The sequence below is a fragment of the Phyllostomus hastatus genome, unplaced genomic scaffold (assembly GCF_019186645.2).
Source record: "Phyllostomus hastatus isolate PE091 unplaced genomic scaffold, TTU_PhHast_1.1 phas_contig_196, whole genome shotgun sequence".
In the NCBI taxonomy this organism is placed as follows: domain Eukaryota; kingdom Metazoa; phylum Chordata; class Mammalia; order Chiroptera; family Phyllostomidae; genus Phyllostomus; species Phyllostomus hastatus.
The window spans coordinates 22,592,302-22,604,594 of NW_025333709.1; the positions used below are offsets into that span (position 1 = coordinate 22,592,302).

General features: G+C 43.3%; 1 long non-coding RNA gene across 1 annotated transcript; it reads left to right on the top strand.

Annotated features, from left to right (window-relative positions):
* The first annotated feature begins 170 nt into the window (after window positions 1-170).
* Window positions 171-1,808, top strand: LOC123815974. Its single transcript, XR_006785195.1, has 3 exons — window positions 171-327; window positions 757-863; window positions 1,638-1,808. It is a non-coding gene; the product is annotated as an uncharacterized LOC123815974 (long non-coding RNA).
* The last annotated feature ends 10,485 nt before the right edge of the window (window positions 1,809-12,293 follow it).

Genomic DNA, 12,293 nt, shown 5'->3' on the forward strand with positions numbered 1-12,293 from the left:
TGGCCCCGCCCCTGGGCCGCCCACCTCAGCCTGGCCCCGCCCCTTCCCTCCCAGCCTGCTTTCTTCCCAGTCTGGTCGCGGCTTAAGCCGCCGGGATTAGGCCATGGCCCCACCCGTCATTCCCCGCCCACAGAGACCCGGACCCGCCTCTTCTCCTCGAGACCGCTTCTTTTCCTAGTCTGGTTTCACTGCTACTGCGAGAACAGCCCGGGACCCCGGGGCGGGAGCAGAGTGGGCTTGTCTTCCCCTGCTTTAGTACCAGGGGAACGTGGAAACAGGAAAGCAATGGGGCAGGAAGCTCTATGTGCAGACATGGCCAACGATGGCGTGAGCACTATCTTTTTTCTCCATTGCCATCTCTTTTCGTCTGGCATTCCCCTCTGTGACTGGTCTGGAGGGTCGCTGCTCTGGGTGTCAAATTCTACTGTTCAACAATTGAGAGAAGGCAAATCATTTAAATTTCGTCCTATCTCTGCTTCCACTTAAGCTAATCCTATTGGGGGGAAAAAAAAAAAAAACCTCCACATACCTCCAGGAATACATTGCTTTTTCAAAAAAAATCATTTGCCTACATGACACCTTGCAAATACTTTCACCCCGAAGTAACTCTTCAAGTGCCTAGTCACTTATTATCTTCTTATATCCTTACATCAGCTCTGCGACCTGAGTAGTATCCACATTTCACAGGCTGTGGAGTAAACCCAGATTGGCTGCAATAAATTGGAATTAGCTCATCTTTATTGTGTTTGCTTCCAGCTGTGCCCTCGGTGCCTGGCATAATGAAATGACAGCACACACTAAGGGATCAGAAGTGATTTTTGAAGTTAAATCATCATTCCAAGCACTGATTGAACTCCGAGTCTGTGAGTAGTTACCTCTTTACTTCACTTTAGGGACCCTTAAAGCAGAGTGGTCAGGCTTTGGGAAAATACTAACACCAACAAGGCCAGGGGATGGGGACTGGGGATGTTCAGAGAATGGCCTTGGTGTTCCAGGGCCATTCAATGGTGTTCAATGGGGGTGTTCAAGGAATGGCTGACAGCCTCCAATTTTCAAAGGAGGACTACTTTTTGCTGAGTCCTCCGTGCAATCTATTAGACTCCTGCAAACATTTGCAATAATGTGGGAATTGCCACTGACAGAAGCTCCACCCCTACAGATGGTTGGGCTGAGTGATGGAGCCTCAGCCCTTTGAAGTCCAGGCAGGCACTGTGTGTCCTGTGTACAGTTGTCCACCCGTCCTGCAGTCTGGGTGGTGAAGCAGTTTTATACCAACATAAAAAACTGAGAATGGCTGCAGAGGAAAGAAGTCAGTGTAGGTTTCTAACTAAAAAAAGAAAAGGGTCCTGAGCCTAGAAATTACACTATAAACTGTAAGTTGCAGCCAGCTGTGTAATTTGCAGAGCCCAGTATAGAACAAAAATGTGGGGCCTTTTGTTCAAACATTAGGAATTTCCAAGTGGCAATAGCAGAGGACTAAGTTAATCGTGGAGTCCTTCTAAGCATGGGGTCCTGCGCAACTGCAGCCAAAAATCTAATTTGGGAACACAAACTGACAAAATACTTGGACAAAGAGATCCATTCAAAATTTAAAGTAGCATTTTAAAATCCAATAATGCTTCATTCTTTTCTTGCAGATTGTACTTTCTATTAAAAAGACAAGATCTGCCATGACCAGTGTGACTCAGTTGGTTGGGCGTCATCCTGCAAAGCAGAAGTACACTAGTTTGGCATACCTGGGCTTCAAGTTCGGTCCCCGGTAGGGGGATGTACAAGAGAAGACAAAGAGATGTTTCTCTCCCTCTCTTTCTCCCTCCCTTCCCCAATTTCTAAAGATAAATAAATAAAATCTTTAAAACATAATGACAAGATCATTTTAAACAACATATTTGAATTGGATGTCTGTTGTGACTCTCCAAAAATAAAAATACAATCCAGTAACTAAAACTGGAGGAAACCATAGTAATCATCTACCAAGCCCCTTACTTTATAGATGAGAGATAGTTAAGTGACTTGCTTGATATCTCATACCTTGTATCAGGCAGGGTTGGAACCAAAGTGTCTGAAATTTTCCTTCTCAGACTTCCACATGAAACATAAATGCTTGACACTCTCTCTATAGATATTTTATATTGTCACACAACCCCATATACGTGCATTTGCACATCTTGTTAAAGGGAGAAATAAAGGGAAGGAGGGAGGGAGGGAAGGAGGGAGATCAAGTTTAAATCATTTTTCAAATACTTACAACTACAGACTTGTTCACACAATTTAAAAGCCCCACATATGCATATGTAAAAGCTTTTGCTTATTGTTTTATTTTAAATTGGAAAAGGAGAGCTGGTTGGCTAATAATTCAATGTGAAAATTCCAGTGCGATGGAAGTTCTCTTCTGTGTTAGGAAGGGGATGTCATACTTCTTCTCAGGAAATAAAAATTGACATAGCAAGACTAAGTGATCTTTCCATTGTTTCAGAAGTCAAAGTACAGTAGGTGGAAATCATTGCAGCAATTGATCTCATTTATTCACGGCCTGGTTTTAGCCTGATCCCATGGCTAAAAAGTAACATTTTTCCTGTGTTCCTTCATCAAGTCCTCACAATTTCATATTTTGGGAAGTAGTGTTACAGATCTTCACTGTGGAGACTAGGATTTGAGGGATTTAGGCACTTACCCAAGTCACACAGCTGCTCTGCAGTGCTGCCAGGACTCAAATCCGGGATCATCTTGCTCCAGGCCTGCACTTGAACTTCTGCTTATACTGTTCTGCCTCCAAAATGCAGAATACTAGGCAATCAGCTCTCCTTTTTGAATTCTCTCAACAATTCCTTACATATTTTTTCTCCAAGGAGAATAATTATTCATTTATAGAAATGGGTTAGAATAAGATTCTGTATTTTGTTGGGTTTTTTTATTTGTTTGTTTGGGGTTATTTTCCAGTTTCTCTCTAAGAATTCAGTTGATTATTCCCCTTAGTAAAAATCCTTCCTGTTTTCCTCTGTGCTGCTGAGGCGGTAATTTTCATCACCATGATTTAAATGTGTAAGACTCAGTTGGCTGGTATTTACTCTAATTAAAGTGGACAATACTTCCGCAGAAGATCTCCGTAGAATTTCCTGTTTCTGTGATTTAGATGTAGTGGTCTTTCCTTTTGAGAGGTTATATCCAGGAGAAAAGGTCACGGTTCTTTAAGAAAATACATTTGCAGGGAAATAAAATGATACTTTATACAATCTAGGGTTATTCTGACCTGACGAGTATGTACCATGTTCTTCGTGACTGACTAAGGGTAGTAGGGGAGCATCACTGCACATTTAATAAAAGATCCCACCCTTGCTTAGAGAAATGACACGGAACTTTTCAGAGGCTCAGGGGTCAGGGGATAAAGCCCCGCCCGCCAAAGGCGCTCTCAGTGACTTTTGGCAGCTTCTCTTCCGTCAGTCTTCATACCCATAAAACTAGGGAGGGCAACGACTGATTTCTTCATTTCCCCATCCAGCCCTTAGAGTTCACACCGTAATGAGTAACCTAACCACATGAGGAGGTTCATGGTGCCAAAGTCAGGCTAGACTGCAGGGTTTCTCAACGTTATCGACATTGTCGGGCGACTATTCATTGCATTGCAGAATGTTTAGCAACATCCTTGGCCTCTACCAGCTAAATGCCAGTAGCACTCTCCCCCGAGTTGTGACAACCCAAAACATCTCCAGATATTACCAAATGTCCCCCGAGGGACAAAACTGACTCCAGTTGAGTAATCCTGGGCTAAAGGAATTCCAAAAAGGTTGTAAGGTTTGCAACTAGAGGCTCTGAGCAAGGCTTCATGGAAAAGGTGCAATTTGAGCTGAGTCTGAGGGAAGCGCAGGGATTAATGGAAAGGTGAGCAACGTGTGCGAGCTTACAATGAAAGAATTCGCATGGTGCAGGCTGCACAATGATGAGTGTGCATGAAGGAAAAAAGGAGAGAATGGGTCAGCAGCAACTGTAGGTGTAGCTGGGCATAATAGTTTCGGAGAGCTGAGAATTTCAAGTAGAGGACTAGTAGAGGCTCATGAGTTATCATAAATGATAACAAAGGATTCTATCACCAAAACAGACATTTTTTAAGGATGCTGAGAAAAATGGTCATTATTCAATTAGATATTTTTCTTCATAAATCAGGAAGCTACTCATAGAGTAGTCTGATTTTGCTGGCTTGTTCAACAGACTTCGGAGGAATTTGATCCTTAGGTTCGCAGTGGCGTCCGCAATGGTGTCCACAATCTCTCCCTCAGCTCCTGAAGCACCACGTTGGGTTTTGTTTCATGGGCATGTGTTCTGAAAATTTCACTTAAGGAACTGAGACCGTGTGCTGGCAGGGCCTCAGAATCAGGTGTCTATATGTACGTTGATACAGTTGTTCTTAGTAAAGAACAAAAGAGGATTATAATGAAGAACCTTGTGGTTCCTTCCCAACACAACCACAAATGCACGCTTAAGAGAACAGACTACAAAGTTCAAGGTGTCTGTCTTAGACAAGCTTCCTTTGGATTATAATTAACAGCAACCTAAACACTAGCTCAATATACAGTAAGTTTATTGTAGGGATAGAGTGCTCTCATAGATATAAAAGGGGCCAGGCCTCAAGCTCTCAAGCAGAACTGGGAACAGTACATACAGGAAGTGAGGCTTCTCTACCCATTTCTCTAGGCTGACGCACTGTTCCCACTTCTACCTCTTAGCAAGCATATGCTTTCTCTCTGTTTCTTTGTCTATTTCCTTCTATCTCTCTGTCTCTGTTTCTCTATCTCTATTTGCTCTCTATCTCTCTCTCCTCACTTCTCTTTCTCTGTGCCATCTTCTGCTTATCTGTTGCTTATTTGTCTTGGTCAGGGCCTCCCATGACTGCTTTCTTCCCAGGCCTTGCTCAGCATGACCTCCACAAATTGGCTGTAGGTAGGTTTTCTGTGTCTCAGAACACGGGGCTGCCCAGACAGGGACTCTGCATGTAGCTACTCCTCTTAGATAAGAGCATGGGACACGGTCTTCACACGACTGATAGGTTCCGTATAGCAAGATGACATGGAAGCTAACAGAGTCAAGAGTTTCCTGCAGAAAGAAGTGATCATCAATGTAAAATGTGTGGAATAGTCCAGTAAATTAAGGACTGAAAAGTTACCCAGCCACTCAGGCAACATGGAGGTTCCTGGGGACCTTGTGGAAGGACATTAAGGGGAATCCTAGAGGAGAAGGCCAGCGTGTGGTAGTGAAGAAGTGAAAATGTTTGTAGAGAGCTCTCTTTCCAGAAGCTTGGCTGAGAGAGAAGAAGACTAGTAGAGGGGAACTTTGGAGTCAAGAGAAGGCTTATATATGGAATGGAACTGGTGTTATAGGACAACTGGAAAGGAAGATTGAAGAGGGGGTAACTAATGCAGCCAGGTGCAGAGTTGACTCCTGGTGGGAATCAGGAGCATAGCAGGTGTTGGTTTTGCACAAAAGGCAGGCATCTCCTGCTCTGAAACTGAAGGGGAAAAGCAGAAGAGAGCCACACATATTTGCACATGGGAAACAGAAAGGTGAGGAGGTTTCCATGAACAGAGGCAAAGCCATCACCTGGCAGTGGAAGGGATGGAATGATGCAGGGTTTCGAGGAGACCATGGTCAGAGCCATCAGTGCAGGTGTCCGTGTCGTGTGCTCCACAAGGGCATCATGTATTCATTTATCTCAGGATGTGAAGGCAAGAGATTATGGCCCCCTGATTAAATCTTGGAAAAGCAGAGGAGACCTTCTTCCTGCATAGAGGATCATGTACATACTTGGAAGAGTACACATGCACACTCTCAATGGTGCTCTCACACACACACACACACACACACCTGTGTCCTATGACCTATGACCTGTGACCTATGTCCATTGTGCTCTAAGCATCCCTTGAAATTTCTTCTCTCACCCACAGAAGCCCAATTCATGCCAACCAGACTCCAACCCTGCTTCTTTTTCCCTGGGGATGGGGGCAGAGAAAGCATAAAATGTTCAGGGAGACCCAAAGTCAGGGGATTTGCACAAGTGGTAAGAATTTGGGCACAAATATATATGCAGCCAGGGATGCTTCCCCTTGGGATGTTGGCAGTCCTTTTTTCCCCCACCCCTGGGCAGAACTCTCCAGATTGTGCAATAATATCAGAATGAGCTAACTGGAGGAAGGGACACGTGGGCTGATTCGCAGAGATTCTGAGAGTGGTAGAGGTTTGCAAGGTCACCAAGGGGGACAGGAGAGCTGCCCAGTGTGTGCACTGCTGTGCGTCACGAGGGTAGAGCTGGGGTTGGAGCCCATGAATTTTTCATGGGCCAATCTGCATGATGGAACGATGCTCTTTAACTGTGCCTAGCAGCACAGGGATAGAAATGAAGAAGGTAGCTTAGGGGATGGATCCGGCTTTAGGACCCTTACCTTTTTATTTTCAGTAATCTTGAAGTAAAATTTAGCATTTTCTTCAACTATGAGTGTAGGCGACAAACCACAGTGCCCAAAACACTGGCACCAATAGAAATCAAGGATATTTTCATGTTAATTATAGCCATGCAGGTATTCAAAAATGCTACTTATGACATTATTACTTTGAAATTATTTTGAAACTTAAAATTGCACATTAAATGACAAGATTTTTATTTTTATTTATTTTTAACATTTTATTTATTAATTTTAGAAGGAGGGGAAGGTAAGGAGGAAGACAGGGAGGGAAACATCAATGTGTGAGAGAAACATCAATTGGTCTCCTCTCGAATGCACCCCAACTAGGAACCAGGCCTGAAACCCAGGCACATGCTCTGACTGGGAATCAAACCAGCAACCTTTCACTTTGCAGGATGGTGCCCAACCAATTGACCTATGCTGGCCAGGGCAAAATTTTTTTTTATTTTAAATCTTGTCATTTCATGTGTAAAGCAGCATCCATATCACAATTTTAAAATATTTCCGTAACAATATTTCAATATCTTTGGCATTTCTTGTAATAGTATTTTGTTTAATATATTTGAAAACAAGACTCAGAAAACAGTCACGGCCAGGCCAGGCTGCCAGAGGCATCGAGGCCCCACATCCACACAAACATGCGGCTGCCGCTCCAGGGCCTGCCTTCACAGAGCACACCCTTGGAGGAATTTCCCTCTGAGAGAGTTATCCTTCCCAAGGCTGCTTTTTAAAAAACAGCTGCAGTTATAACCAAGGCTTGGGGGATGTAAGGAAGTTTAGCTAGATACACATTTCTATAAATTTATTCCATGGGGATATTTCTTTCCTTGCCCATGAATGAAAAATAGACCAAGCCCCATGATTTTCCGGCTACCTTGAAGGTAATAAAAGCTATTCTAGACTCTAATTAAAAGTCCAGTTGCCTCAAATGATTAAAAACTCCTCCCTCTCCCCGGCTCACACATCTGCAGAAAGGAGCTGCTCTGGAAAGGTGGTGTCATCGGTGTGGTGACACTGGGAGGAGCCATCCGAGGGCGGGCCTCAGTTGTCCCCCAGCTGCTGGAGGACTGGCCCTCGAGGTGCTCAACCCAGTGGCTTTCTGGAAAGTGCCTTCAGCAAAAGAGAGCTGCCTCAAGGCCATGCCACCTCCCCAGGGAGAGCGTAGAGCACACTGTTCCAAGAAAGAACATCTACTCGGCTGCCACTTCTCTTCTTGCTTAGGCATCAGTGGTACCTCAAACTTCTTCGGCCTGAGGACGGCTTGCCTCTCTAGACCATCCCTGTACACAGGACCTAAGCCCCCCTCACAGGCCTATGCTACAGGAACATACTCTTTGCTCACAACGACTAGGGGAGTCACAGCCCCTCCTTCCCCTATTGAAGCCACTTCTCCTTTGCTCCTCTGTCAAATCAGCAGACCAAGCTACGCCTCGCCATTTAGACTTTTCAGGTGGAAGACGGGCACTAGGAAAAGGACATACATTAAGCTGAGTGATATTGGCAAAGGGTTTCTCTGGCCTTGAAGTAAAGGAGGAAGCCCACCTTCCCTCTCCTCCTTGGTGGTAGGGTTGTTGGGCTTCCCAGTATGGCTGCTTGCTTTATGAAAGTAAGAAAACTGAGTAGGCAACAGAGAGACTCTGTATCAAGATGACAGTGACACCAATGTGCCACCCTGATGGGGAATGTTGAGAATGGGAAAGCTATGCCTGCGTGGGGGTAGAGGGTATATGGGAAATCTCTGTACCTTCTGTTCAGCTCAGCTGTGAACTTAAAACTGCTCTAAAAAATAAAGGCTATTAAAAAATGGAAGTTACATTCTTATGGAACATAATCAGGAAAGTGACATCCCATTATCATTGTCATGCTGTTGGTTAGAAGTAAGTCACAGGTCCCACCACAACTCAAAGGGAGGGAATTACACAAATGAATGGGATGGGCTGCAAAGAGAGAATTTGGGCTGGTGCAACAGGCATAACGATAGCCTCCCAACGGTGTCCACGTCCTGATCTCTGTGAATGTGTTGGGTAGGTGGCAAAGAGGAATCAAAGCTGCAGATGGAATTAAGTTTGCTAATCAACTGACTTTAAAACAGGGAAATTATCCTGGATTATCTGGGTAGACCCAATGTAGACAGAAGGGGACTTAAAAGTGAAAGAGGGCAGCCGAACAATGACGTTAATCCGAGAGGTATGTGACTATGGAAGGAAGTCACAGAGACGGCCCACATTGCTGGCTTTGAACACAGAGGAAGGAGGCCATGAGCCAAGGATTCTGGGAGGCCTTCTAGCAGCTAGAAAGGGCCATGAGTCACAGTCTCTGCTAGAGCCTCCAGAAAGACAACGAGCCTTGTTCACGCTTTCATTTAGCACCATTGACACCCGTTTCTTATTTCTAGCGAACAAAACTGTAAGGTAATAAGTTAGTGTTGTTTAAGTTGCTAAATTTGAGGTGACTTGGCACAGCAGCAATGAGAAAGTAACACAGCTGGGTGACTCAACCTCTACAATGGTTCTTGGAAGGTTAGTGGAGAGAGGCGTGACTGAAAACCTCTTGAACCCAACCCCACGGGTCCTGCTCTGTAAATATGTCCGGGTGCATAAGCATGAATTGAGAGCTATTATTTTTGAACAGCACCAATGGGGCACTGGCATCTAGACCTTCAAGGGCTCATAAGAGTCCTGGAAAAGCATCCACAACTTTCAAAGAATCCAGTCATCACGAACAGTGATGCAGAGACCAAAACAAAGATATAGGGGCCCAGACAGACCCTCTGTCCCGCATTCTCTCTCTCCCAAAGAATTAGAAGATGGTCTCCATATTGTGTCATCCAATTTATTAGAAAAACGGCATACGGTTACAAATGCTGAAGCTGGTTCTATCTGTCGCCGCAGTCCTGGACAGTGCCGTGGACTCGTTAAGCACCCGATGAACGTGTTGACAGGTGTCTTAGACTTCCTTTGTGATGTGAATCGATTCAGCAGAATCTGTGAGAAGCCATGGGAATTTAAATGACAATCGAAGCCCAGATCATTATGCCAAGATCCAGGGAACTCAAGAACAGATGAATGATGGTTTTTTTTCTACTGAATCTTATATTGTCTGAATTGTAGGCACAATGAAAAATTAGTTCTAATACTCCTAACACCTGCATTCTGCTGATTAGAGCTTAGTATTCAAAAGTGACACTTGAAAATGTAGTGCAGTTCATTTTTTATTCTCTCTCTTGTAGTTGAACACTGTCAGAAGAGATAAACAATCTGGTCGTGGCCAGGAAGGAGCCAAAGAGGAGATTGAAATGCTGCTTGGAGAACTCTGATCCTGGACTTCTAAGTAATTGGCAGCTAAATTGGAGACGGTGGGGGAAAAGGGGTACATTGGAATGCTGTTTAGCTGCAAAATACTGTGAAATGCAACAAACATCTCCACAGGGAGATTAAAATAACAACTTAAATTATTTAATCATAAAGTGACCCGAAGGTGACTTGGCGGGCTCTCAATGTCTGGCATACTCCAAGCAGCCGAGCATGAAGCTCCATTGCAAACTGACTGTTAGGATCACGGCGGGGAACGGCACTCACCATGGCTGGGGGAACACTGCAGAATGGATGAAATTTGCTCGTAGGGCCTTCACAAGTCATTTAATTCACTCTCTCCCAACCGTTCCTCCAGCTATCCTCAGGGAGTATCTCAAGCCTAAAATCACACCTTTCCCACTCTTCACTCAAAAGCCAATGCTACTGGTCCGGACAGATAAAAGACAATTCAGTGATTGACTGTCAGTTCTCCTAAGAAGTGTTCTTATTCTCACTAGGAGTTTAACCTTTAATCCAGGTACTTAATTAACGATGTTTGCAATGGACTACTTTTTCACATTCTCCAGATAACTACAAAATGTCCCTGTGTGTGAATACAGATATTGGAAAGAAAAGGTTGAACAAAACTATACAAAGTTTGATTTATTATAATAGCTAGCATTACAGTAACCTATACAGGTGCACGTTTCATTTGCCTTTATAGAAATCATATACATGGGAATAGATATTATAAATAAACCCAAAATATGGAGAGTGTGAGCTCATTTATACAACTGCTAACATTTTAACAAGGCTGAACCATCTGTGAACTGGTAAGGACTGCCTGAGCAGTGAGACAGGGCTTGAAAAAGCTGATCGAATCAAAATTACTTGTAGAAAAGTTAAGATGTAAACCTTAAAGTCATCAAAATTAAGTAAAGAAAATAGTTTTCTAAATGACTTGATTGTTTTTAATTCAACAAAGGCGAGATGTTGAACTAACTTCCCCTTGGTGCCGTGACACTTCCATTTCCCTGTGATTGGAACCGTTTTCTTATTCTGCCCTCGGGCGGCCTGGCTTATCGCTGTTTGCTTCAGTATCAGCTTCCTCAGGGCCGCCAGCCCACACACTTGTTCCCTGAATCACACGCATTAGATCCCTGATGGGTAACAAGAACGAACACAGCCTGAAGTCAGATCCTAGACCTGGACATTTTTGTCAAAATGCTTTTAATGTCACCAACCTTTCCCTTCCCTACTGAAGCAGAAAAGGGGTTCACCCTTGGAGTGCTTTGTGCTTTAGACTGTATTCATCTACCAGCTCCAAGCTTCAAGTATTTGTACTTTTTAAAAAAAATTTTTTCCAGCAACTAAATAGTTCGTGTTTATTAAAAACAAATATGGAAAAGTATAAAAAGCACAATAAACTAATTGCTGAGAAATTACCATGTTGAGTATAATTTGGTATCATAATGTATTAATAGGATTTTTAAAAATTAATGTTATTAGCATGTTCTCATGTCACTAAACAGCCTCTAAAAGCATGATGTTAGTACCTGTAAACCATTAACTCTTACTGTGGACATCTATGTTAATTCCTATAATAATAGCATGACAAGTAGTTCATCAACCATTAGCTGTTTACATACATTTTTTTAAATCCTCACCTGAAGACCTGCTTATCAGAGAGACGGAAAGAGAGGGAGAGAGAGAGGGAGAGAAACATGCATGTGAGAGGGAAGCATCTGTCAGTCATCTCTACGTGCGCCCGGGCCAGGGACCGAACCTGCAACCCAGGCGTGTGCCCTGACCAGAAATCAAACCAGTGATCTTTCAGTTCATGGCACAATGTTCCAACCAACTGAGCTGTTTTCAAGGATGTATTTCTAGAAGTAACTTTAAGTATTCCTTAAGTTCCTCTAGAAACAAAAATAAAGGAAACCCCAATTCATCCAGGCTTATGCAAGGATGCTTTTTAGTTCTTTGTACTGACGAGCTTCTTTCTCCAAAGGAACTTCTGGCTGTGAGAGTATTCCATATCCATACTGAATAATATGTAGCCACCCATCACATGTGGCCATTGAACATTTGACATGTGGTTAGGAGAATGAGGAACTTAACATTGAATTGTATTTGGTTTAAATTAATTTAAATTAAATTTAAATGACCAATGAGAACCACTGTGGACAGCACAATGGGAAAAAGCAGACTATATTTATTGTACCTGGAGTTTACAAGTGATATCTTTTAAATTTTGCTTCGCATGCAAAATCCCCATTCTCTGTGATTACTGGCCTTTGAAACCCTAATTTTTAAGCTGCTGCACCTCTCCTCTTCCTCTTATTGAGTTTAATAACAGGCTCTGATGGATGATAACAGACAAATGACATGTAACAACCTAGACAACCTGTACCTCTGCAGAAGTCCTGCTGATTTTAATGGCCACAAAAGAGCTAAAGACACTTAAGAAATTATGTTTGGCAAAAACCAATTATGTCATTCAGATTTTCAGAAGTAGCTTGAGATGTCATAAAACATGACATGAGTT